Source organism: Myiozetetes cayanensis, unplaced genomic scaffold, assembly GCF_022539395.1.
Source record: "Myiozetetes cayanensis isolate MyiCay16 unplaced genomic scaffold, myiCay2020 scf3, whole genome shotgun sequence".
NCBI classification, from domain to species: Eukaryota; Metazoa; Chordata; class Aves; order Passeriformes; family Tyrannidae; genus Myiozetetes; species Myiozetetes cayanensis.
This window is the reverse complement of record NW_026087521.1, coordinates 8,261,859-8,286,922: the sequence shown is the minus strand read 5'-3', so window position 1 is coordinate 8,286,922 and position 25,064 is coordinate 8,261,859. Positions and strand designations below refer to the sequence as shown.

Here is a 25,064-nt window from a genome sequence, read left to right as displayed (position 1 = left end):
GGAAGAAAGACTAGAAGATCTGGAAAGGAGAGAGATGTGAACCCATGGTATGAGGAAACTGATTCTTTCCTCCCACCTTGCTGTGTTGTAACAGTCAGAGAAGCAGGTGGCTTTGTCAACCTTCTGAGTGAACTTCAGGATATATAAATTTGGACTTTAGCCTAGAGTAAAAACTAGAGTTAAAGAAAGCTACTATTGAATCTAAGTTTATGCCTTTTCTACATTTCAGAGGAGTTTGATGCTTTGAGACTTAACTCAGTTCTACAATTCAAAGTATTAGCCCACACTGTATTCTTTCATTATAATTCTTTCTCTATATCATCCATCTTTGTCAAAATTGTATTATAAAATTCAGCAATTTTATTTTTATTAATAATATTAATTAAATATTAATGAAATTAGCCCTTGAGGATGTCCAAAGGTTTCATTACTCATTTCTGCAGTAGTTGCAAGCAAAGTAGAGGTAGTGTGGGCCAAACTGATGGAGGAGTTTATCAGTGGTGTTAACAAGGGTATTACCTGCTTTTCCAATGAAGCTGTATTGACAAATGGGGAGTTCAGCTGTCAGTGACCAGTGGTACCATTTTTCTTTGCCTTTTGTAACTTGCCTGAACTCAGAGCAAGAGGTCACTCATCACTCCTTCTGACCATTTGTGCAAGCAAATAAAAACCATGATTTTGGACGTAAATCTTTAGCAACTGTCACATATTTCCCTTCCCTTGTTGATGTTTGTAGAGAAACATGTATAAAAGCTTTATCTTGTCAAGCTGACACGGTCAGGAATCTGAAACCCTACAACACATGATTAGAGCTAAAAAATATTTAGGGAATTTGCAGGCTGTTCTCTTTTTGTTTTATTTTGATGTTGTTATTTTGTTTTGGTTTGTTTTAAATAGCATGTAAGAGAGAATCAGACATTAACAGGTGACTAGTTTGACCATAATGAAAGAGTTCGTTCTCAAACAAACTGTTTCAACTACTGCTATGTAATAGTTTAGTATGAGGGAGAGGGGGAAGTACCCCTGCATTTGGTTTTACTGTGAGTTCATTGTTGTCATAATAAAGTTCATTTCTAACTGTGGGTGAAACTCACTGAGAAAAATCCTTCTTGCTCTGCTCTACGAATGTCATGTATTTGTGTTTCAATAACCCCTAGAATTAATCCCTAACCAACTGAGACCTCCTGATCATAACATGTCTACACACATTTGAAAAATTATGGTCCCTGCTTAGAGTTTAATGGTAAAATTAAGTGCTGCAAATGATTGCCACTTAATTGACTTCCATGTAGACTTCCTCATACAGGATTTCTCTTGGTATGTATAGTGGAAGAGAATTTGTCCCAGTGGATGTATACAGCAATATAACTTCTTGGATATTTAAAAATGTGCTGTGGGATGATGTAACCTGAGATACATCATAAATTAAATAAACAATACTTAGAATATACCATATTATATAGAAGAGAAACAATTATTTGAAAAGAGATATCAATGGATTTATTAGGAAAACAGGCATGTGGCATTAGACAAAACCTCAGGCATTAACAAAAGCAAACCTCTGTTACTGCAAGGCTATATACAAGCCCTGTATGTTATGTTATTTAAACTTTTATTAAGCACCATGTTTAAATAAAGAAGTTGTTACTTTTCCTGCCATAACTGTTGCTGAATAAAAATTTATCTCTTAGGGGTTAGAAAATATTATTTTCTGGGCTCATTCTAGATTGGGCCTATATCAAAGTTTAGAGAATAATCAGACAGTTTTCTCAGCATTAAGAGTATGACATCAAAAGATTCTGGGTTTTATATACCACATGTAACAATAAGAAATCACAAGCTGGAATTCATTTAATGTTTTGATGAGCTTTGCTAAAAATACCCAAAACTTCAGCCTCAAACTTTAATTTTAAACACAGACTCCTAAAGATATGCAGACTCCATGGAATTTTCAAAGCCACCTTGTATCATCTGTAATATAAGATGTCTTGCTTTGCTTTAAGAAAAATTTTAAAAGATTTGAAGGCCTTTTCTCCCTGGAAATCATATTTTCTGTGGACTGAAATACACCATATTAAATCAAGTTACACATTCAGACTTTTGAATCCAATTAAAATGTTCAAGTTGTTGTGTATATTTTTTTTTTAAAGATGGAATAATAGAAAACTAAAAACAAAGGAAAGGAAAATATGTTGCTAAAAAAAGATAAACAATTTCTGACTAATATTTGGAAGGATGATCAGACTTGAGAAGATTCTGCTTGTAGGACAAAGACAGAAATAGTTTTATGAATGTGAATGATGCAGTATGTTTTATTATGATGTACAGTTGTGTATCCTCTCAAGTAGATTTTCAATTGATAAAGGAGCTGCAATTTTTTGAATTATAAAAAACTTGCAATTTTGTGCTAAATTATTTTACCCTTTGTATTGATTCTAATCGTCTTGAAAATATGACTAGAAATTAGTATAAAATTCTGAAATCTTTTCCTTATTTAGCTTCATCTTTCTTTTTCTATATAAATCTTTTCAAATTACATGGCCTTTCACATATAACATATCTGGGGGAAAATAAGCCCGTTTGAGCAAGTATTTGTTGAACAAATATCCTGGTTTTAATTTATATCTCATTTCCATAAATATTATTTCAAAACTAGTGATGCATTTTTGGAAGCAGTCTAGGTGCTGATTTCTTAGAACAGTCCTGATTCCTCCAAGTGTCCAAAGTGAGACAGTTGGCTGCCTTTGAAAAATCAATCCATCAGTAGATTTAATTGCCTAAACATTTTTGTTCTTGGCTATTGGTACAATCTCCATTGCCATGTGCGTGCAGTTCCCAGAGTGGCTGCCTGCTGAAAATGGCAGACTTCCTACCTATGTAAAACGCTATTACAGTATCTTTTTAAATTCTAAGGATTTATGACATTTTCTTTCAGAATCTTAATCTTTTCAAACTGGAGACACACTTTGATCCCTCCTTGAAACACAGTATATCAAAATTCATTCAATAAGATGTCAGGAACGACAACAGACAAGCTCTGATAAAGTACTACAAAGGAGCAAAGCAGAAACTGACGACACACAACAGCCTTTTGCATCCAATTTACTCCTGTAGGAAAAATTACACTATTACTTGTTGTTGAACTTGTGTTAGCCAAGAAATATGTATGTTTCTCAGAGCAAAAGATGTGAATGACCCATCGGCACAGAACAGGACACAGCGAATCAGTGTACAGAAAGTGAACAGAAATTCATGAATTTTCAGTGGGGAATTATGCCTAAATAATAATTTAAGTGACTAGTGTTGATTTTTGTTTACTTTCTCATTTTGTCCTTTTTTGATCGAAACTAGTGCTGCTCCATCTTATTTTTGGTATCAAACCCTTTCTATTTCCCTAATTCCCTAACTGTTGCTGGCAAATATTTAGTTAATTAAAATGAACAATAAACTTCAAAATCAAAATTCAGCAAGAAAAAACCCTCATAATCCTAAGGAATCTAAAGAAGTATTCATCAATCAGCATGTTTATAAGTAGGAAAAACAAAAATAAAGAACTCACTATCCAGTCAGCAAAGTATTAAATCAACAACCCTTTTAAAGATTCATTAGTGTTTCATCACCAAAGGTTGACTTCTTGCTGTGTTTGAGTTGCTCGAATGTCAATGGTGAGATGAAATGAGTATACCAAGAGGTGAATAGTTCTTTTATGCTTATCCAGAGAGTAGAACCAATGACTTTTAAATCCAGAAAGAACGTAGATCTACTTTACAAAGCCTTGTATAACAGACTTTTTGTTCTTCTAATTAACCCCAGGCCCCCCAAGTTGAATAAGATAAATGTGAAAGGAGAAATGGTGCTTTTGCCAGCTGTTTGTAGGTTTCATTACTTCAAGTTTCTAGGTCTGATTCTGATCTCAGTCAAATAATTTTTATGCCAAAAACAATTCAGAGTGTTCAAGGGAAGCACTCCCACCCTATTTGTGTAAAAAAAAAACCCAACAGCCTCTAAAAATCTGGGTCTGTAACTTTCGAAGGAGATAACAAATATAGGCCAGATGCTGTGCCACACTAGCACAGGAATAGGAAGTATTTGGAGCTGTATTTGTTCCATTAAATGCCAGGGAAAGGATTTCCTTACATGGAAGAAAGCACAATCTGTATCCTTACTACTCCAGTATTGCAGCATCTCTCCTCTTTAGCAGCAGAAACTGAAGCACATGAGTATTTACAGCCCTTTTTAGCTTGTCCTTTTTCAAGACTAGCACAGTACTGCTAGCTATCAACATTTCTTAGGATGCAGCAATTCGCAGGAGGGCCTTCAAAGAAGTTCAAGCTGGAGGAGAGGAAAAAAGCTGGCAAAAATTCTGGGTTACGTGCAGCTTCCATTACCCACTACATCCTTTTCAAGTAGTGCAGGAGAGAATTCCGCCACAGCATTCTCCAAACTATCAGCATAGGCTGTTGATTTGAGGTGCTTAGAAACAGTTTTTCAAGATCTGCAGCTATGGATGACTTGGGGTGTACATCAGATAAAGCTGTTTATACTTCTGCTACAGTGTATGGCACAGACTAAACACCTTGAACAGATTCTAAAGAAGCACAGACTTTTGCCTACAGACTCGAATATCTTCCATAGCATGGAAGTCTTAATTCTGTTTCTTGTTGTTAACGGGATTTCTGACTTAGAAGTTTTATCTGGTACAGCTGAGAGACGTAGTTTTTTCTTGGATTAAATTATTGAAAAATCATCACAAAACTACAAAAACTGTAACTAACACATGATTTGCCCTGACTTGTCTCAACAGACACACTTTAACCTGTTCATTATACTTTGAGAGTGATTTGCACTAAAATATGGTCACTGCAGGCAGAATTACTTCCATACTGATGTTAACTAGAAATAATGTTTTAAATTGTGCTTCTAGGTGGCTGTTAAAAAGAAAACCTTTCTAGTAAAGCAGCTAGAAGCCCTTGCTAGCATATATGAACATAAAAGCTGCTTGACATTTGTCATCTACAACAATAATATTCATTACAACCAGCAAATTAGACAAATTAAAACTTACTTTCTTTCCCTTCTAATGATCCACAATAATTTGGACTCTCCAGTAGTTGTAAATACTTCAAAAAAGTGGGATTTACAGCATACCATGACAATCATCAAATGTAGATTATGTGGAATACAAATTGTACATGTTGTGCAATGTGCCTGACAGACTGAAAAAAAGGTTGAATGTGTCAAAACATCCTTACTGCATGCAGAAATGCTGAATCAGACTTCCCCTCCAACCTAGCAGGATAGGCTGAAAATTCTGTTTTAGGAGATTTTGTTAATTTTTTCTTTCCTTCTCAACTCCCATGCTTAAATGCCTTGCTACTGTGAGACCCAAAGCTGGCAAATGCATGTTGCCTGCAGTGAGATACTCTTGCATTAGAATTGCTTCATAAATTCTTAAAAATTGATCTAGGAAGATGTCTTTTCCTCACATGTCAATCTGCTTTTCCAGTTATACAAATGTGTGCATCTTTTGCAGGAAGTATACAGAGCAGTATTTGTATAAACAAATTAACTTAATACAGTAAAATATTGCCATAATGTTTCAACATAAGCATGCATTTTGAATTATAAAAGCACACAAATTCCCAATTTCATTTTTATTTCACTTCATCTTTTTTGTATTAAAACAGTCATTAGAACAGATGCATAAGTCAACAGATGCCTAAGTCATGCATGGAGAAATATGATCTTGTATTTTTTGATCTAAGAAAGACTTTTCCAAAACAATAGGGAAAACCACTTTGGCTTTGTAAATAATGGGAATGCCATGTGGGAAATGGAAAAAAAAATAATTTAAAGAAATTTTGTTATGATCTAATTCAAGAGGACCAACCTATTTATGCTTTGCCAACTCAAATATTGCACACTGTATGCAATTCAGTTGGGAGAAATCAATTAATTTCCTAATGGTTATGCTTCATAACAGTTACAGAACTTCAGCAGCGATTCGGTTCCTCTAATCACTCCATCAGTTCAAACTCCACTCCAGTGAACTTTAAACTGCAAAGACAGAAGTTGGATCTGAGGGGATTTTTGAAAAATTCTCCCACCTCAGCATTACTGTTATTCAGTGGAATCAAGGCTGTCTTTTTTGCAAGAAATTTCTTTGACAGCACTGACTGTCCTGAACTTTCTCAAAATTCTTGGTCTGTATATTTAAGCTTCTGGTATGCTGGTGTTTGGAAAAGTCTTTGTAATGATGAGTAAAAGTGTCGTTTTCCTGATTCTTTCATGGGCAGACAAAGATATCTGTTTTAAGGTTTGATTATGCACATGCATAACAAGGGAACAGTTACTTTCAGGTGTGTTGTAAACTACTTATGAAAATGGCTATTGACTGGATAACTGTTTGTCAGGACACCTCTGAAAATATTTCTTAAATCTCTAATAGCTGTTTATTTAAACAGTTAACCAAAGATTTAATAATAACTTTAAGGTTATTGAATTTGGAGGAAAATCAAATAACTTTGTTTACTTTGTGAATTGACCCTGGTTTTACTGTTATGCTTTATTTAACATAGAATGCTCATAAACTGAAATTGATATATTGAAAAACTTAAGTTAGATTTTGGTAAAAATGTATATTCATAAGGATAGCTATATATATGCATATGCTCATGTATATTTTGTTCTGATCATGGATAGGTGCAACTATGATGATTTCCTGACAAGCTTTGGAGTCCCCCATCTTTATTTTTCTAGGAAATAATGATGTCAACCATTACATTCTGAAGAGTTTGATAAAGGTCCCAAACAAACAGAATATACATTACAGAATCACCTCATTATTAAGATAACTCATCAGACTGGAGGCATTACTTGACCTAGTATATGAAAATGCAGACATACAAATTTGTCTATCCAGTAGTATCCCCGGGCTTTGCTACTTTAATTTCCACACCCCCACCCCCAAAGGGATCTGTATACCTATTTTCCCTGTACATTTCTATGCCTTTGGGCTTAGTTCTTGAAATTAATCAGAATTTAACTCCTTGGCATAAAAGGAAGACTAATTTAGTTTTATATTTTAATCTCTTCTGATGCTAATATCTGATTAGGCAGCATTCAGCATTTCTCCAACAAGTTTAGCTGAATGCCAAGTGAAGGTAACTAGAAGTAGGTTGAAAAGAAAAGAGTAGTCCTTTTTTTCATATAATGAAAACTTAAATATTTAAGCTGACATTCATGGGGTGATCTGATACTGAAAATTTTAAGCTAGTTAAAGAAGGTAATAGTCACAGTTCTATGGAAGCAAAACTTTTTGAGGACTACCAGCCAGAAAGATGAGCTGCACCTGCAGTGCAGAAACCAGGGGAGATGCTGAAGGGCAGAGGCATTTTATGCTCATTCTCCTGGAAGTGTCCTCTGTTGAGTACAGTCATGGGCTGGAAACTGGTACAGGCTCAACTCTGTGCTGACTTGAAAGACGTCTCTCAAGTTTATCAAATTTACTGAAGTTAAAGGTAAAAGTACAATGTCTCTGATCAGTCCCCATGCAGGATAAATGCATTAATATCTAAGATGAGAGACAGGTAAAAAATAATTTACTCAAATAGGGGGAATAGTTAACTAAACTGTGCAATGACTATAATTTGAAATGAATTGGGTGTGAGATAGTTCCACCTGCAGACTCCACTGAACACTGATTTGAAAAAATTACATCCTTCCATTTTAAAATGCCTGTGTTTACTGTAGAATCTAATGGTTTTGTTCAGCAGTTTAATCACCATCTAACCAAATCTAGTAAGAAGCCTGTGTTTTCTTATAGGTCCTGCTAAACGATGTAATATTACTTCCTGTAGCTATGGAGACCTTTGCTCTCGTTAGTGCTGCTATTCCATTTGACTGTAACCTTGAATAATCTTTAAAGAATGTTTTTAGTCATGAGCCCTTCACCTTCTGGTGATTTCATCCAGATACAATTTCCACAGGCTTTACTGGGTTAGACAGAATAAAAGAAGGGACCATCTGAATAAAATAAAATGTCACCATTAAATTGGCTTTTGTAGCTTAAGGTATAATGTAATGATATTTTCCCAACAGCTGCTTTCAGTTGAATTTGAAGTTTTGAAAACCTTTTGCGTCTGATTCAAGTAATAAAATGCAGGTTGTGTTACTTCCTCCTTCTGTGTCATATACAACAAGCAAAACGTTGATACTTAACATGCAACGGGTGGTCATCAGGAATTTTTACTGTATGTTAACATTATTTGCTGACCTCAACATCTGACAAATGAGTCACACAATGAAAACTGTTCAAGAATCAAGCAGTGGATGGATATTATATTGGAGTTAAACAATTCAGTAATTTTTCCTAATACTTGTTCCTCACAGAATTTTATAATCTATATCTTATTGTTTGCATTATAATTTCTTTCGATTTTTACAGCTAGACTGGAATAAAATGAGTGAAATTCTACACATCTTCATGTGTTACCTTTTATCCCAAGAGATTTTAAGTAGAAACTAGACAAAGGGATTACTTCATCATGCAATGAAGCACAGAAATCCCTGAGGTGAAATGTAGCAACTGCTTGTCAGTATATAAACCAATATGCAAGAATTTAGGACAAGGAAGGAAGAATAAGCATATTCTTAGGAATTCAGTGAGCAAAATGAGCACCTGAGGCTGAAGTAATATGCCACAGCTCTGTAATGACAACCTTTTGTGAAGTTCTTAGTGCATTTAAAAAAGGCACTTTGTCCTGCATCATATGGTCATTACTGTTACTGCTACTGCAGTAAATATTGTACAAACACTGGGTATTTTCTAAACAAGGAGGACAAAGAGTTTAAAGGAGAAAGCAGTCCAGTAGGCAGTAATTCAGTTCTTACACCAGTCTCTTCTGTACCTCCCCCCTCCAGTAATACCGGTGTTCCTGATTTTTTCATGGGACTTTAACAATTTCACATATCCAGCATCTGGTTCAAAACCTTAATCACAAGACGTTTTTGGGCATAAAAATAATGAAAAAGCACTAACATGAAGACTAAGTAGTAGAGGTTGAAAAGACAAAGATGTTTTTAGAGGTATCCTAGAAACTGATGAATTATGTGAGAAAGCAAGAACCCTGTTAGCAAGATCTCATACAAACTACAGGGGAAAATAGGAAATCAAGAAAATATTGTCCAGTCAAGTCAAACTAAAGAGAAACAGGAGACTAAGAAGGTGCATGAGACAGAATACAACAAGGAAAGGATGTGAAATGATGCAAAATATGTCAGATTGGCAGTAGAACAGGAATGTAGATTCCAGAAAAGTGGGAGAGAAAGAGATTAAGAGGGTGTCTGGGACAGAGTGCAGGAAGACTGAATTCTGTGAAAGGCAATAAGAATAACAAAATCAATTAAAAAATCCCAATTGTGTTTTCCTAGGTCACTTTTGACCTGAACTGTTGAAATGACAAGCACAAAGCAGCCTTGTTTTCACAGAGAAAACAACTTATCTGTTGAGGTGACTTTTCTCTCTTTTTTCCTCTTACCTGTCTTTCCCTGGAGGACATGACAGGTTGATGCTGGTTCAGGTCCTTCTAAATGAGCTGATGCATTTACAGCACTGTCAGTTCTTCGCTCCAGAGGGAATGCCTCTGCATGAGGCAATCTCATTACAGAAATTAGCATTCACTGTGACTCAGCTATCTTTGTCTTAGAAATAGCAGAAACAGACGCAAGTCTTGAAAAGATACACTGGTATCCCTAAAGGAGCTCTTTGGGGAACTTCTTCATGAATGTGGTTTTAATTAGGCATTAATAGCTGCTGAATGACTGCTTATGCTACAAAAATGCAACAAACTTTCAGTGAGAGAATGCAAGATCAAGGGAAATAAGAGTTATGAAAGGTATAGACATTTCAATGCTTTTCAGAAATTTTGGGCTTAGATTTCAAAAATTTTACATAAAGCCTTCCCCTGCCCCTCACCTCACGATACTTTTGGGATTTCCTAATTTTTTGTTTCCACTGATGTTTTGGGTTGTTTTGTATCTGATGACAGAAAGTGAAATACAGCCAAACCATGTCTCATTTGCATTGCAGTCATTAAAAAACCAACAAAACCAAACCCAAAATTTTATCTCAAGGACAATGAAAACTATAAATCCTTCAGAATCTTGGGAGTTTTACAAGACTTTCACCAAAAAAATCTGTATCCTGTGTTGTTCCAAACTAGATAGGTTAACATGTCCATAAATGTAGTCTAATATTCATTCAGATTTAAGGAACTATAACTTAAAAAAAAAAAATTTGGTTTTGCCATTAAAGTTTTGAAATTGAAGCAATTCATTTTAGCAAATTATTTCTGCATAATTAAAAATATTTGAAGTGAAAAAATTAACGTAAGAATTTACTACAACAATTTTCACTGCATTTTCAGGAACACACAAAGTAACTTACATGTCTGCTGAAAGACCAACCTCTTAAACATTTCCCTCTGAAAGAAACCCTCAAACCTCTAATCTAATAGTAACTGTTAAGTAATTGTATTGATTTGGGCTGGAATAGAGATAATCTTCTTCATAGCAACTCCTACAGTACTATGTCCTGAAACTGTGACAAAACACTGTTGCTTCACCTATTGCTGTATAGCAGCACCTTTACAGCACCAATCCCTTCTCCATTTCTCACACTGCACTGCCAGCTGAGGGTGAATGAGGAGCTGGGGGGGGGAACACAGCCAGGACAACTGCCCCTAGCTGACCAGAGGGAAATTCCATGTCATGTAATGTTGTGTCTATCAGTAAAAGATAGGAAGGACTTTTGCAGGTGACTGGCTGGGCAACAGTGCACTGATGAGAAGAGATGACTTTTGTATCACTTGTTTTCCTTTTTCTATCTTGCTTATTTTACTCTCTTTATCTCATCCAATGAGTTTCTCACTTTTGCCCTTCTGCCCTCTGAGTGAGGAGTTGTGTGGGGTTTAGCAGCTCACTGGGGCTCACCCATACCAGGGATATAAATATTTCCACTGATCAATAGGAGCATTCTGGTATTTGAGAATACTGATGTTGATTATGCTCATCATGCACAGCAAAAAATAAAATCACCTTCTTCTAATGATGGGAGTTTTTCACGATCTTAATATTAGTACAAGTATTCATCATTATGCATTATAATTTCCAAATAGATCTTATTCTATATTTAGCTGATTGTTTCCTGTTAAACATTTGCAATACTTCCAGGTCCTGCTGTGCTTTTCCAGTGTCACAAGAGAGGGTAAAACCCATCATATTTATTTATCTTTATAAAGGTTTTATACTTTTTCACCAAAAGACACTCATCCTAAACAAAGTGTCTTTTTTTGCTTTAACAGGTCAAGGTGGAAGCACTGAAAATTAGCACACCTGCTCACAAAGTCAGCACTGCATTTGGTAAGGGGCACTATAGGAATGGTACTGGTTGAAAGTAAGTCTCAGCAGAAAGGGATAAAGAATGAGAGGATCCAAAATCTAACTTAAACACCTGTAAAAAGTATTTCAGATAGTAACACTATTGCAAGAAAATCACAAAGTTTTTAGACATTTTTTTTTCCAGTGATTCCATTTCACTATGTTTCAGACCAAAAGGCTTAAATTCCCATCCAAATTGCAAATCCAGAACCAAATCCAGAACCAATCAACCCATGTGGACAGCCTGGTTTTGATGGAAGATTTCCTTACCTATATCACTGTCCTTGTTGTCTCTTAAGTTTTGTTACAGAAAAGGTGAAAATGATTTTTTAATCTGTTGTCTCCCTTTCTACTGCAGAATGCTTTAAAATGAACAAAAACTCAAAACCCCAACAAAACAACCAGTAACAACACAAAAAAGTAGAACAAAAAATCACACCAAAATAATGAAAACAAAGTAGAGAATCAATTACACCAAAGTAATGAAAATCAAGAAGAGAGATTAAAAGTCGCATCTGTGTTTATTCAATAGTCCTGCTTCCGGTTCAGTGATGGTCCTTAACACACACACAGATTAAGCTGAGTCGTTTTCTCCCATAGCCTGAGCTGGGGGATGTCAGGATGGACATCGTCACCCAACCTAGACTATGACCCAGAGGCCTTCAGTTGGTGGAAGAAAAATATCTCTGATCCTCTCATCTAAAAACCAGAAATTTCATCAGGCCAAACAGCACCCTAAACAGATGAACTGATGCAAAAAAAAAAAAAAACCTCATGTGAGCTTCTCTATCTTTCCATTTGTGGTCCACACAACCATCTGTACTATCCCTTACTTGAGAGATGGGCTCTGGTTAGACCGTCACTGGCAGTGACATGTTCCTCTCAAAAGTACCTGTGAGAAGCTGGTATTTTCTTCACACAAAAAAATACTCTGTCAAAAAGTTCCTGCCAACCTTTGTGCAAAATCATCTTAAAAACATTGTGGAAAGCTGCTGCTAACCAATGAATGTTGATTAAGCACTCAAGTGGTTATTAATGTTATTATTACAGCTGCTCGTATTATGAAAGGATTATGTTAGCAATTTTTCAGGAAAATAGCATCTGTAGAAAATGCCTTCTTTGTGATCAGCTAGGAAAAACTCTCAACAGGTGTTAAAAATGGCATACTACCATTTGCAGCACCTAACCTTGTCACTTTAAAGCCAATAAAATGTAATTGCCTCATTGCAAAATTATGTAATGAATCAGAAACAAAATAGTTCACAGAAGGGAAAGGATTGACGATGGATGGTCAAACTTTCTGTCTCTGTAGATATCAATCACATTTAGAATATCCCTCCTCATCTTTTCACACATCCTGTAGGAAGTTGTTGGATGTCAGTCTACCTGATCCAGAGCTTACATTCAAAAATACTGAACCAAAACCCACTGAAGCCCATGGGAAAACTAATTCTATGAAATTTCAGGGAGGTTTAGACAAAGCCTGGAAGTAAAAAACTGAAAGGCTTTTTTCCAACAGCAAGAAACACAAGTAAGTTCCCTGTGAAGTTTCTTTTCTTTCTGTGTCCCTGCATGAAGGAATCTGGCCTGTTCGATTGCTTATTTGTTTATCAGTGCTATTGCTTATTTCTTGCTATTAACACAACCTTGTGTTTATTCTAGTGTGTCTGATTTCATCACTTATCCTCTTATCTCTTCACTTTGTTCTCTTAAGATACGCCTTCAACAACCACAGTTAATTCAGTGGCTGTGAATCAGTGGAGAATATTGCACCTTAACTGATTTAAAATTTCACTTGTGTGTCATTGCTTCTCAGCTACTCTCTTACAAGATTGACCACTATACCCTCTGTCACATGCACGGATTCAGGAATGGTGTGCTGTTACATGATCCTCACACTGACTTCTGTTTAACATTCAACATTAATGAATTATGGTTATTCTTGACAATTATGACAATTGAGATTTCTCCAGATTCTCTCTGAAATTATAATTTATAAATTTAATAAATCCTTCATTAAAGTTATATATTATTTGATGACACAACAAATCTGTTAGAGGAATTGCCTTTCAAAAATATCATGTAATGTACATTTTGTACCGGGTAAATCAATTGGAAAGGCATGTTGCTGATAAAGGACCCCTCCTAAATGGGATTAATAGCACACTTCTATTTAAAAAGTGAGTTCTACATACAAATATATGTTTGTATTGAAGAACTGGCAAGAACCACAGAGATATTAACAAGTCTGCCATCAAAACAATTTTGACTGTTGTATTTACAAGATGATCTGTAGCCACCCATGGAAATGATGACTAGAATACAAAACACTGAAAAATGTCTCCCAAAGTTGGCACTACATTGCTATGCAAGACTTGAGGGGGATGTGAGCAAGTGACACTGATTCCAGCATATTGCAACAGTGAAGTGATTAACTCCACCATAATAATAATGTTCTTTTAATGCATCTTTCAGGGGTGTAATTATAACTAGTATTACTAAAGTGCCAGCTGAGACCTATTATTCCTTGTACCATGTGTCATGCTACAGACACAATAAAAGAGAGCTACCTCATAGTAATACAATATCTGGATAAATGTCATCCCCTACATGTCCATGTTTCTATTTGTGTGGGAAAGGCACATGCTAAATGAAGGACTGTCATGAACTTTTACTGGTTCCAGGATCTGGAAACTAAGAGATCAATGTTGTACTACAGAGCACACTTGCACTGCATTTTTCATCTTTTACAGAGACTGAGCAAGTGTTAATTTTCCTTTTTCCATCAAAGCAATTGTATATTAATGTTCATTTTTCTAAAGCTTGCAGAGAAATGCTGTGAGATTAAAACCTAAATGCTTTCATATGTTAAAAAAAAAAAAAAAAGAGAAAAAAAAGAAAAAAAAATCAAAAAACTATCCAAGGGTCTGGTTAGTTGGCCAACAAATCCAGCTGGGGTGCCTAATCCTCCACTGTGTAAATGCTTCCAGTCCTACTGAAGGTAATAGCAACTCTTTCTGTGCCAGCTGGGGATTCAGCCCATGAGGCCATAAAGAAAACAGGGTAAAAAAATCCCATCAAACTAAACATAATACATATAATTTAGACTACCTCTAAGGGCTCCCAAACTAATAAAATCTGAATTGAAAGCAAGGACATAATTAGCTCTATTTGTGTCATATTTAATTTTATCAATGATATGACTAATTGGCCCCTTTTCTATCTGTTTCCATTGTTTTCAAGCTTGACTCACTTCTTGCTTCTACACATGCCAGGGGTTTGATGGCATTGCTGTACTTTGGAGTTAACCTCTGCAGGAAAGAAACATTTCTGTATTTACACCAGGGCAACTGAGAACAGAAGGGTGGATTCACCATCCCTTACTGACCTGCTTCTACAGTCACTGAAGTCACTGGAAAATGAAATATTAGGCTACCAAACTATTTAGGTTTTTGCTTGTTTTTAAGTACTCTGAAATAAGCATTACTTACTTTTCTATGCCCATAAGTTTTTTTTTTCAGTGCATGGCCGTAGTGAAATAGTAACAACTGTTAAATATCTGAAAAACAGGAAATTTCTTTTCTAGGTTAAGATCATATTGCTCCCTTGAATTCACCATGCTTTCCCCCTCCCCTACTTTATAGTGTATCTAAAATTAATACTGAATTTGAAAATTCGCTTCACTGTTGGTTTACATTCCAGCATTCTGACAATAATGAAGAAATTATTTATAAATTTAGTCAGCATCCTTTTTACAAGTTAGATTGCTAAATGGCTTGGTAGACATTAATTTTGAATGTGAACTCTATAGGATCTTACTATATTTGATTTCACCTAATATATATCACGGAGAAGAAACATAATATCCACTCATGAAGCTAGCTTAAAGATTGATTGAAATATTATGTTGCGTTATGTAGTATGGGTAAAATACAGTTAATTAAAGGAAAAGGTTAGGACTAAATGAAATATGAACTCATTGAGACCTAAAATTTTATATATACAGAGCCTGATTCTAATTTACATGAGCTGACGCAAAATGTGAGTCACACGAAAACCAATCAAGCCACACCTCTAAAACAAGCATAACTGATAGGATTACTGCTTTCATTGTCTTGAAATGAAAAGAAGGGCTGTAATCAAAACCAAAGAAAGAAATATGGGTTACTGAAATTAAATTACTTCTGTATTTTTTTCTCTTAGGGTAACTAGCATTGGATGTTGTTTCCAGTTCTGTGCTTTCCAAAGCCTGTGCTTTCAGAGTTTTTCACAGAGTGAGCAAAGAGATGGAGGATATGATTTATAACATTAGAGTTTTGAATTCAACTCCAGATTTATCATGTGCACCAGTAACACCTAATACAGGCATCACCAGATTGGTAGTGGGTACTGCAGAGTCCTTCTAGTTACTACTGGTCTTTCAGTGGAAAGAAAGAGTTATGATCAGAGGGCAATAGTACCAACCTAAAATTAATCATCCAGTGGATGGATGCTATAGGCTTGGAAATTAATAAGAGACCACTATCTGTAAAAACACCACAATTTTTAGACAGAAAGGAAAAAAAAAGATAGAAGGACTATAAAACATATGGACAATAACATTACAAAAATGAATAGTTGGAACTGGAGGTAGAAAAATTCAGAAATGGTAGTTAACTGTTGCAGCAACCTGGATTTTTTATCAAGTGTTCTAATTCTACTGTGACTATTAGACTTGAAATAGGAATGAACTCAGAGTGAATGAAATTCCATATCACATAAGTTTGGTTAAACAGCTTTATAATTGACTGTCATCAAGTTATTTCCCTTCTTTCCAAATTAAAAAAAAATATACCTGTTCTGTACTTCTTTCCAGACAGAAAACCATGCTGGAACCAGATGGGACCTCAACATGCTTATTCTTTTGAGCCAGCAACAAATGCTGTTCTTAATGCTTTTATTGTCTGTGTTATCTGAATGCTAGATCCCATATACAAGTCATAGATGGTAAAACAGTGCAGAATTTTAAACACAGGCAGCAGACATAGAAATAACAATAATTCCTACGCTAATTCCTATTTCTTTACAGCTGAAGCAGATTGCTGCTCTGTCTCTGTGCTGTGCTGAACACTGTACATAAGGCATTGGAAGTTAGCCTCCTCAGGTGGATATTCCCAGAGCATGGCACAAACCACCCACCTCATGGCATTTGGATCCAGAATGTGTCCTGGGAGTGGGTCCAGGGCACTGCTGTTCTCTGCCTGCTCTTGGCATCACCTGGTACCACTTCACAACATGAGCCATGCCAAGGATAATGTAAACCTGGCTCAAGAAAGAGGGAACCACAAGAACCATTGAGCCATATACATTCCACTCTCATCTGTTGAGAAAGTGAATGCAAGCCCTAGACTTCCCAAAAAGAGGCATTTTCATTAATTGAATGAAATGTAGCACCATTTTAGAAAGAAAAAAAAAAAAAAGATGTAAAGGTACTTCTTTAAACTGGATCATGAACAACACCACTAAAAAATGCTTTTACACTAGCACAATGCAGAGGCACAACTCACAGAAATCCATTATTTCTCATAGGCTTTCCAGTTTCACTAACAAATCCAGTCTAGAGGTTGGTCTTCTACATGACTCAAAATCCACTCTGAAATTCTGTGCTCATAAACTTGGAACATATTTTAACAGGGTTTGTTTTGGGGTTTTGGGGGGTTTTTGGTGGTTTTTTTTTTTACAAAGTTTTCCAGCTTTATGTAAAGAGATTGACACAAAAAAATTATTTTCTGAAATGCCTCAATACTGATTTCCCAGCTTCTTCTACAATTCCGCTAATTAAAGGTAAATTAAATCCAACCATGTCACCCAATTACATCCATATTGCCCATTTTATTACATGTGTCTAGGCTGACAGCATAAAGAATTGCCTTCAACAGAAGAAAAGCAAATTATTCTCTATTTAAACTGCTGGGACGGCATTTTAATTCTTTAACACTTGATAAGCACTTAACAGAAAAGGACAAAATTACCTTAAAGAATCAAACCTTCTGTTTTTCAATTGACTTCAGTAACATGAAGCTTTTTAATTAAGTACACCAGAGCAGTTTATTGCTTTAGCTGGTTCTCTGTACCTTTGAGTCTTCTAAAGTATAAACCCTTTTATGTGGTAATAACATTCCATATAGGTTTTCAAACAGCATAAAGGTATTGCTTTAGACCATTTATGCTTAGGTCTCTACATCTGCTAAGTAATTGCTTTTTTTCTTAAATGAAATATTAGAAAGCTAGAGCATGTACTTTGTATGTATAGACACTGTGGATAGTGTATAATAAAACCATTCATGCTGTAATAATTAAAGCTGTGTCAGCATTTTCATTTCAAACTCCATTTTTCAAGTGTTTATAATTCAGCCATAAAAAATTGTCTTGGACTCTTTCCACTACATCTGAAGGCCAAGAATACATATCCATAAAGAAGTTTACAAGTTTTGAACACTTGTTTTGCAGGTGTAGAACTGAAAAACAGTTTTGATTTACAAATGAAGTTTGACAAGTAGCCACTGGCATTTTTAAACCCAAACAAATCCAAAACACTTGAGATTATCAGGTTCATAAACCCTTGCTTTCTGTGAGATTGTATTAATTGCTGCAAATGGGTGTTGTCATCCCTCATCAAATTTGTGATTGGTCATGAAAATGCTGGTAAATGCTAACAATAAGTAAATTTGTAGCGTACAAGATCTTAAATCTAATAATGTGAAGTGTGATTGACGTATTATGAATGCAAGTATATATACATTTAAATCTTTGTAAAGGTGCTAAATAAAAACCGTATGCTAGATCCATGCACTATGGAAGTCAGTGTGAGTTTTGGCAGAATTTTCCCTCTGGAGACAGCAATTATCTGTTTTTTCACCGATCCAATCGAGCTTGGGCATCAGCTGTGTCTGCTCTCCCGCAATACCCTGTTAATGTGCCTTAAACTTGTGTGAAGGGAACCATTGCAGTGATAACAGAGTAGCTCACTTAATATATCATTAAATCTTTTTTCTGCTACAATAGCTGCCAAGTAAGGTCACCTGGATGGAGTTCCTTGTAACAGGACAAATGATGAACCACAAGTAACTCCACAAAATAACAAACAGTGTTTGTTTAGCTTGGTATATCCTTACCACCTCACCCGTGCACTCATCAGCTTGTGGATATTTGGCCCATGAAGACGTGGAAGCACTGATCCATGGACCATCAAGCTTTGCTGGCATGCTGTGTCCTTGTGGATGCGTAAGGAGCCCTGACAGATCTGTTCTCTGCAGCGTTGGCCATCTGCACAGCCTTCTCAAATCTCCATTTCATCAACAGCAAATGAATGCCAGCTCTATTTAATTAAGGGGAGGGGTGTCCCACTAATAAAGTTGAAATTGTGATTATCTGTTACTTCTGTTCTATTGTATCCTTCTCCATCCAGACCATAATGCTGTATCACTTTTCAGCTGTGCATTAACCAGTGGAAGATTTGTTAGGGATGAGTCTTTGTCTCGCTGATTAAAACAAACCAAAACCGGCTTTTCCCCACAGAGCAAAAGGCTCTACAAACCAGGACCTTTCTGCTTATTGTTTGGCTCAGAGAGGCATAAGTCTTCATGTGACAACTCTATGATCCAAAACTTGAATTTTTATTTTTTTTTCATCTTGATTCATGGGAAATATTGTGAGAGCTGTTTCAGCTTCCTAAGAGGTATTTTTAAAGCATGATGCCCAGGATCATGAGATGAATGTCCCAGTTTGTGATAGGGCAGGTTGGACTAGGAAACCTTCTTGGGATGATGCTGAAAGACTCTACATGGGATAGCAAAAAGTTCCAGTGGAAATCACATTACCTTGTACAATGTTTATTTCCTTCATTTTATCATTTTAATGGAAATTTTGAGGGTAACACTAATGTTATTATACAGGTATGAGCCACATCTGTGATATGCACTACAAGAATTTGCTGTGCTGACATTTCAAAAGCTGGTTTACATTCATGGAACTTTTAAAGTTCTTACACTCATCAGAAAACTAATTTTTGACCTCAGTCCTTCCTCTGTGCAGTACTGTTGGCCAATTTGTCCCAATTTTACAGGTTTTTTAATTTCAAAGTTGTCAGAGTAACAAAATGTGTAGCTGGTGTTACTTTAAAACCAATCCAAATAAAAATTGTACCCTGCTGTTAACTCCAAGGAGGAAAATGAGATAACACCTGAATTGAATTTAAAATAGTAAATTCGAAATAAGATCTGAGGAAAACCACAAAATAATCCTATTTTTGTCTGGTTGAATATTTTTTTCACTCTTATATTTAAAGGAAAAAACATATGAAAAATAAATTATTCTGATTCATGGTTTCCTTACCACTGTTTTCTGAGGTTTTACACCAGAGTATAAGCTACTGAATCAAACTCATAGTCACTATGCATGGGATTTGTGCATATCATGGGGTTCATATATCTTTATCACCCTTTAAAGAACAGCAGTAAAAAAAAACCCAGAAAGCCTTTCCCATTAATCATTTCAAGTGAACTCACATTTTTAGAAGAAGGAGAGAGGCACGTTGCTCTTAAAATGCACTCCTTTGCTGTTTGTTTTAATAACATTTGCACTCCTATGCCTCATAGGGAAAAGAGGGTAGTATGAAGCTTGGCTCTAGAAAAGCACGATTTTCTATTTCTTCCTGAAATTTAACTTCCATTATTCCTGAATATTTGTACCTGCTGCCATCAGCATCTAAGCTCCTTTGATGATTAACCTACCAGTATTTATGAGAAAAAAACACTTCACAAACTGGTACTAAAGCATCAGAATGATAAATCAGAATGACAGCATTATTTTATATAAGCACTTCTCGCGAACATCTGCAAGTCCATATATTAAGAGGAAAATTATCAACAATCAACAGATCAACACCTCTTTACTGTGATATCACTGAGTTAAATAAGTGAAAAGAATAGCTTTGTGGTATTTTAATACTTTCATGTTGATATAGAGCAGCAAGACATAAAATGTAGTATTGTCTAAATACACCAGAAATTTTGAAAAACAGGGGTTTTTTTATACTTGGGGTGATTTAGTTTTAATATAGACATCAGCAAGAAATCTTATTGTATCCAGATTCCTAAAATGTTTGTTTATCTTTAAATCAGATTTACTTGGTATTAAACCTTATTTAAAAAGTATGTGTCGGACATTCAGTACCAAAACCTAATTATCACTGGACTTAAGCTTTCTGGATCAAAGGCTTAGTTTCAATGGCAGTACCTAAAATGCCCTCTTAAGCAGAAGCTCATGCATCAAATCAGCATTGATACTTACTTAAGGTAAGAAGAATGAAAACTAAACTATGTTCATTTCTACATAAATTCACTGAAGCAATCAAGACTTAGGAAACTAAAATTTGCAAATCTGCAATGTGTTGTTGTAAATAACTGGTGTGATCTTAGTGTAAATAACATAAACAATGCTTGCTAACCAGACCTGTGGCACACCGGGCTTAGAAGAACAAAGATCTGAACTGGTTTAGAACTGATGGTTTATATGAAGAATAATAATACAGATGAAAAGAAACTTTCATCAGTGATTGCTTATGGAAAATATTTTGGATTTGTGGAACATACATGGTTTGAGGTTTTCCTGTAACCCTAGCTAATGTCCTGGTAATCTTTTGATGCTCATCAGTAACACATTGTTATGCCTATAAGCACTTTTTCTACATCTTTTTCAGTTTAAGACTCATTAAATCTTTAGCAGCCATGAGTAATCGTATCAAAGAAGATAATACAGGATTCATTGTGTCATACAATACCTATAGCTTCCACTACACTAGCTAGTGGGAGTAAAATTAAAGCCTTCTGCTGAAAGCTATAGAAAGAAAAAAAGAGGTGGTTAATATTTCTGTCTTCAGTAGAGTTTTGTTAGTAAACATTTTTGTCAAATTTTGTCTATTAACAAAATTTTCAAAATTAATAGTGATTAATTAGCAAAATTCTTTATTATTATAGTTTACTGAAGTATTAGGCTCTATGCCTCCATTATAAATTTGAAGTATAACTGACAATTTGCCATTGGGCTCTTGCTTAAACTTACAATTAATATAGCAAAAAACCTCAAACATCTTTGACTAAGCTAAGGCTCCCAGGGTTGTATTCGTCCATTTAAACAAAAGATCTAATGAAGACAAACTTAGGTCTGTGTGTTTTAAAATCAAGGGTTTTTTTTCAGACCCTGATGCTTTTTGCTTTTTTATTTTTTTTTTCCACACAGCAAATTAATTCTAAAAGTGGATGGCATAATAATTACAGTAATGGACATATTGCTGTAAAGTACACTGTCGCCACTAATTAATAATAGAAATAAACTTTATTGCTCAGCATACTGCTCCTTGTTCTTTTTTGAGTAAGGGTAATGACAATCTAGTTTATGCATAAAGCCAAAACTTACACTCCTGAGTTGTACCTGAGGTCAGGGTTAGGCTTTATAATATGGAAATGTCATATTTTTTCCCATTGAAATTACTTTAGACACTGAAACCATCATAAGAGGTCTTGAAAGACCCAAACCTCCATTTCCAAGTGGGGAGAAAGGATAGGATGTAACATTTCTTGTGAGTGTATGTGCGTGTGTATATAAGAAAGACAGTAAAGAGAGAAAAGAAGTAAATTAGGTGCTCACACTGCACATACTCAAAACCCATAGTCATAATAAACAAATGGGAAGAAAGGGTATCACATGGTCTTATTTAAAATATTTAAAAGTTGTCCTATTGCAAAAATGCTCTATAAAGTAGCAGATGATACTGTAACTTACATGCAAATGCATAACATTGGAATTAAAAATTACATTAAAGCACAATAGTTACACAGTATGTAAGATCAAAACACATGACACCTTTTTAGTTTTTGTGAATTTAACTAACTAGAAACTTGGGATAATTTTGTCAGGTGTGTTTATGTAAGCAGAAACTTAAAAGTTGGTATCACCATCATCCTTTTTTGATGCTATCCCTAAATGCCTTACAGAGGAATGGGTTGTATTGAAAGCAAAGAATAAAGAATCACTCAGAATTTGTTAGAATAGATGTGAACATGACAAAAACAATGTGTCCCATAACTCTGTCGTCTCACTTGTATTTGGTTGTACCTTAACCTCATAGCCATACTGTGATATCTAGGGCCATGTTTTACACTAGTATTACGTATGGATTGTGGCAAAGTTGTATTCCAGATACATAAATTATGCAACTGACTTAAGGTAAGCAGGAATGTCTTGTGAACACGCACTTTGTAATTGGGAAAGAAAGCCCAGCTGACTATGGCTTTGAAAGTCTAAAAGCCCTTTTTCACTGGGTTAAATTTAAGAAAGAGAAAAGGCCTACTGCTATTTATTAGTTATGCTATTTATTAGTTCTTTGCAAATGACTTTCTATTAATCACAGCCTGACCTTGCCATTACAGGGAGGTTGTTGGAGCCAGAGAATAATTCCACTGTTCAAGTGTAAGAAGTGAACTGCTCCAGTGTTCATGCACGAGGGGAGACACAATGAAATTAGATTCTCTCCCTGTAGGGGGTAGACGTTGACCACTGTCTGATGCCAGCAACTAGAGGTCTAAATATTTCTTCTGGGATGGTTGTTTTACTTTCCCAAATGTTCAACTTCATCCCTTTTAAACTGCCATATTTAGAAGCCTGGTGTTAACAGACTGAGTGTTTTGCAGCAGCGGCATCAGGCTAATGGCTATCATGCACAAAGGATAACTGTAGCAGCCTAAAGCCATGGCTAATTAAAAGAACCATATATACTTGTCTGTCCAAGAGCAAAGAAAATAACTCTTCTGCAGAAAGGAAGACTACTGAAAATGTTTTATAGACATAACTGTGCAGACTCATTTGTTCCACTTCCAGTGTTGACAACAGCCTCCAACCTGGGTAATATTCAGAATAAATTAAGTCTAAAGTGAGAAGTGTCAGCTCATTGGATCCTCCAGAAAATAAATTCAGACATACTTCTTATATGAATTCTTACACTGTGTCATCATCTACTTGAGATGCCGACAGATCCTTTTTGTACTGCATGTGTTTATTTCTCAGACAGAACATTTCGTATATGCAACGGACACATTCTTTTACATGGGCTGGCATTCCACCTGAAAGTCCATCACAGAAAGCTTGTTAATGTCCTTCAGGATATACGGTACAGTAGTAAACAGACTCCCAATAGCAAAGTAAATCTCTGGTAGGAGGCTCAAATAATATGTGTGTACTAAGATCAAATCTTGACTTCAAGTTCAAGTGCAGTTTAACAGCGAATACAAAGTTGTAAATGCAAAGTAAAGGCAATTTTAAGGCTGCTTTAAACCAAGCATGAAAGACTGAGTATTCAAAGTTGAGATTCTGTACATCTGGTTCTAATATGCCTCTTGCATTTTAGACAAGAAACCCTCTTTTCTTGTTTCAAGCTTTACTATCACTGTACTTGATACAGTTTGTTAGTTTATAGTTTGGCAACATTCTCAGTATGTTTCAATTAATGGTTTGTTTACCAAAATAACGCAGCTTTCTTTTTCACATTAAATGACTTCCCTTTTTAATACCTAACATTTCTGATTCCTGCATCCTCCTTTCCCTCCTCAATTCCCCCCCCCTCCAAAAAAAAAAAGAAAAAAGGAAAAAGAAAAAGAGGAGGCTTGAAGTATTTTACTTTCTTAATTTAAAATTTTTCATTTATACAGTTTTTAATAAAAGTGATTAAACCCCACTTTTGCTTAGCAATCATATATTGTACAGACACATACCTTAATAAAGAAATGGACCCATGTGTTACCGATATCATTAAATAGCTCAAGTTTTAGATAAGAAAGTAGCTTCAGACCAGCTGTATGATCTGAGAAATCAGGCTGAAGTGGCAGGACAAGGGCACAGTGTAAAATAAAACAGGAAGATATACATAAGGGATCTGCATGCAAACATTATTCTGCTTCATTTCTTCACCAGCCTGTAGAGGATTCCCTCAAAAGTAAACACAGTTAATTAATTCCCAAGTAAAATAAGTAAATACAAATTTTCCACTTACTGTGTGCTGTGCTTTGTCCATGCACTGAAGAGAAGAGACAGTTCTGCAGCACTCACCTAGATCCAGGTTGCTTTCTAAATTAGTCATACATGTGAGCTGGAGGAAGCACAGTGACTTTTTAACTGTGCAAAGAGCAACCCATCTCTGTGCTGCTAGACAACCCTTCAGGACACAGGGCTGAACTTCAGCACAAGAGCACGGCATCTATTACGCTTGAGGCTCTACCATTTCACCTACACCTGGGTGGATCTATCAAGCTTCATCTCTATTAGGGCAGTTTGACTATGTGGTTGAAAGAAGAAAAAAAAAAAATAAAAAGAGAGGGGGAGAGAGGGAAAGAGAGAGGGAGAGTGAGAGAAAAAAGGGCTTGCCGTTGTCACACTTGTTTCCTATTAAAGAGCCTTACGGTGGATTGAGTAATTGTGTACGAAGGTAGTCTGGCTGGCAGATGTGTGCAGCCCCAGCGGAGCACTCGATTCGAGGCAGATGGGTTGTACCAGGGCGCAAACAACATTGGAGAAAGAGAGGCGTGATTAAAACA

The 25,064-nt window shown here is 35.6% G+C and overlaps 1 protein-coding gene across 1 annotated transcript in view; it reads right to left on the bottom strand.

Annotated features, from left to right (window-relative positions):
• SEMA3A (semaphorin 3A) overlaps window positions 1-24,590 on the bottom strand; it is a 330,888-nt gene extending 306,298 nt beyond the window's left edge. Inside the window, exon 1 of the mRNA XM_050324359.1 lies at window positions 24,524-24,590. The gene's annotated coding sequence lies outside the window, so the exon portion shown is untranslated. The remainder of the gene's footprint in view (window positions 1-24,523) is intronic.
• Window positions 24,591-25,064: the final 474 nt, after the last annotated feature.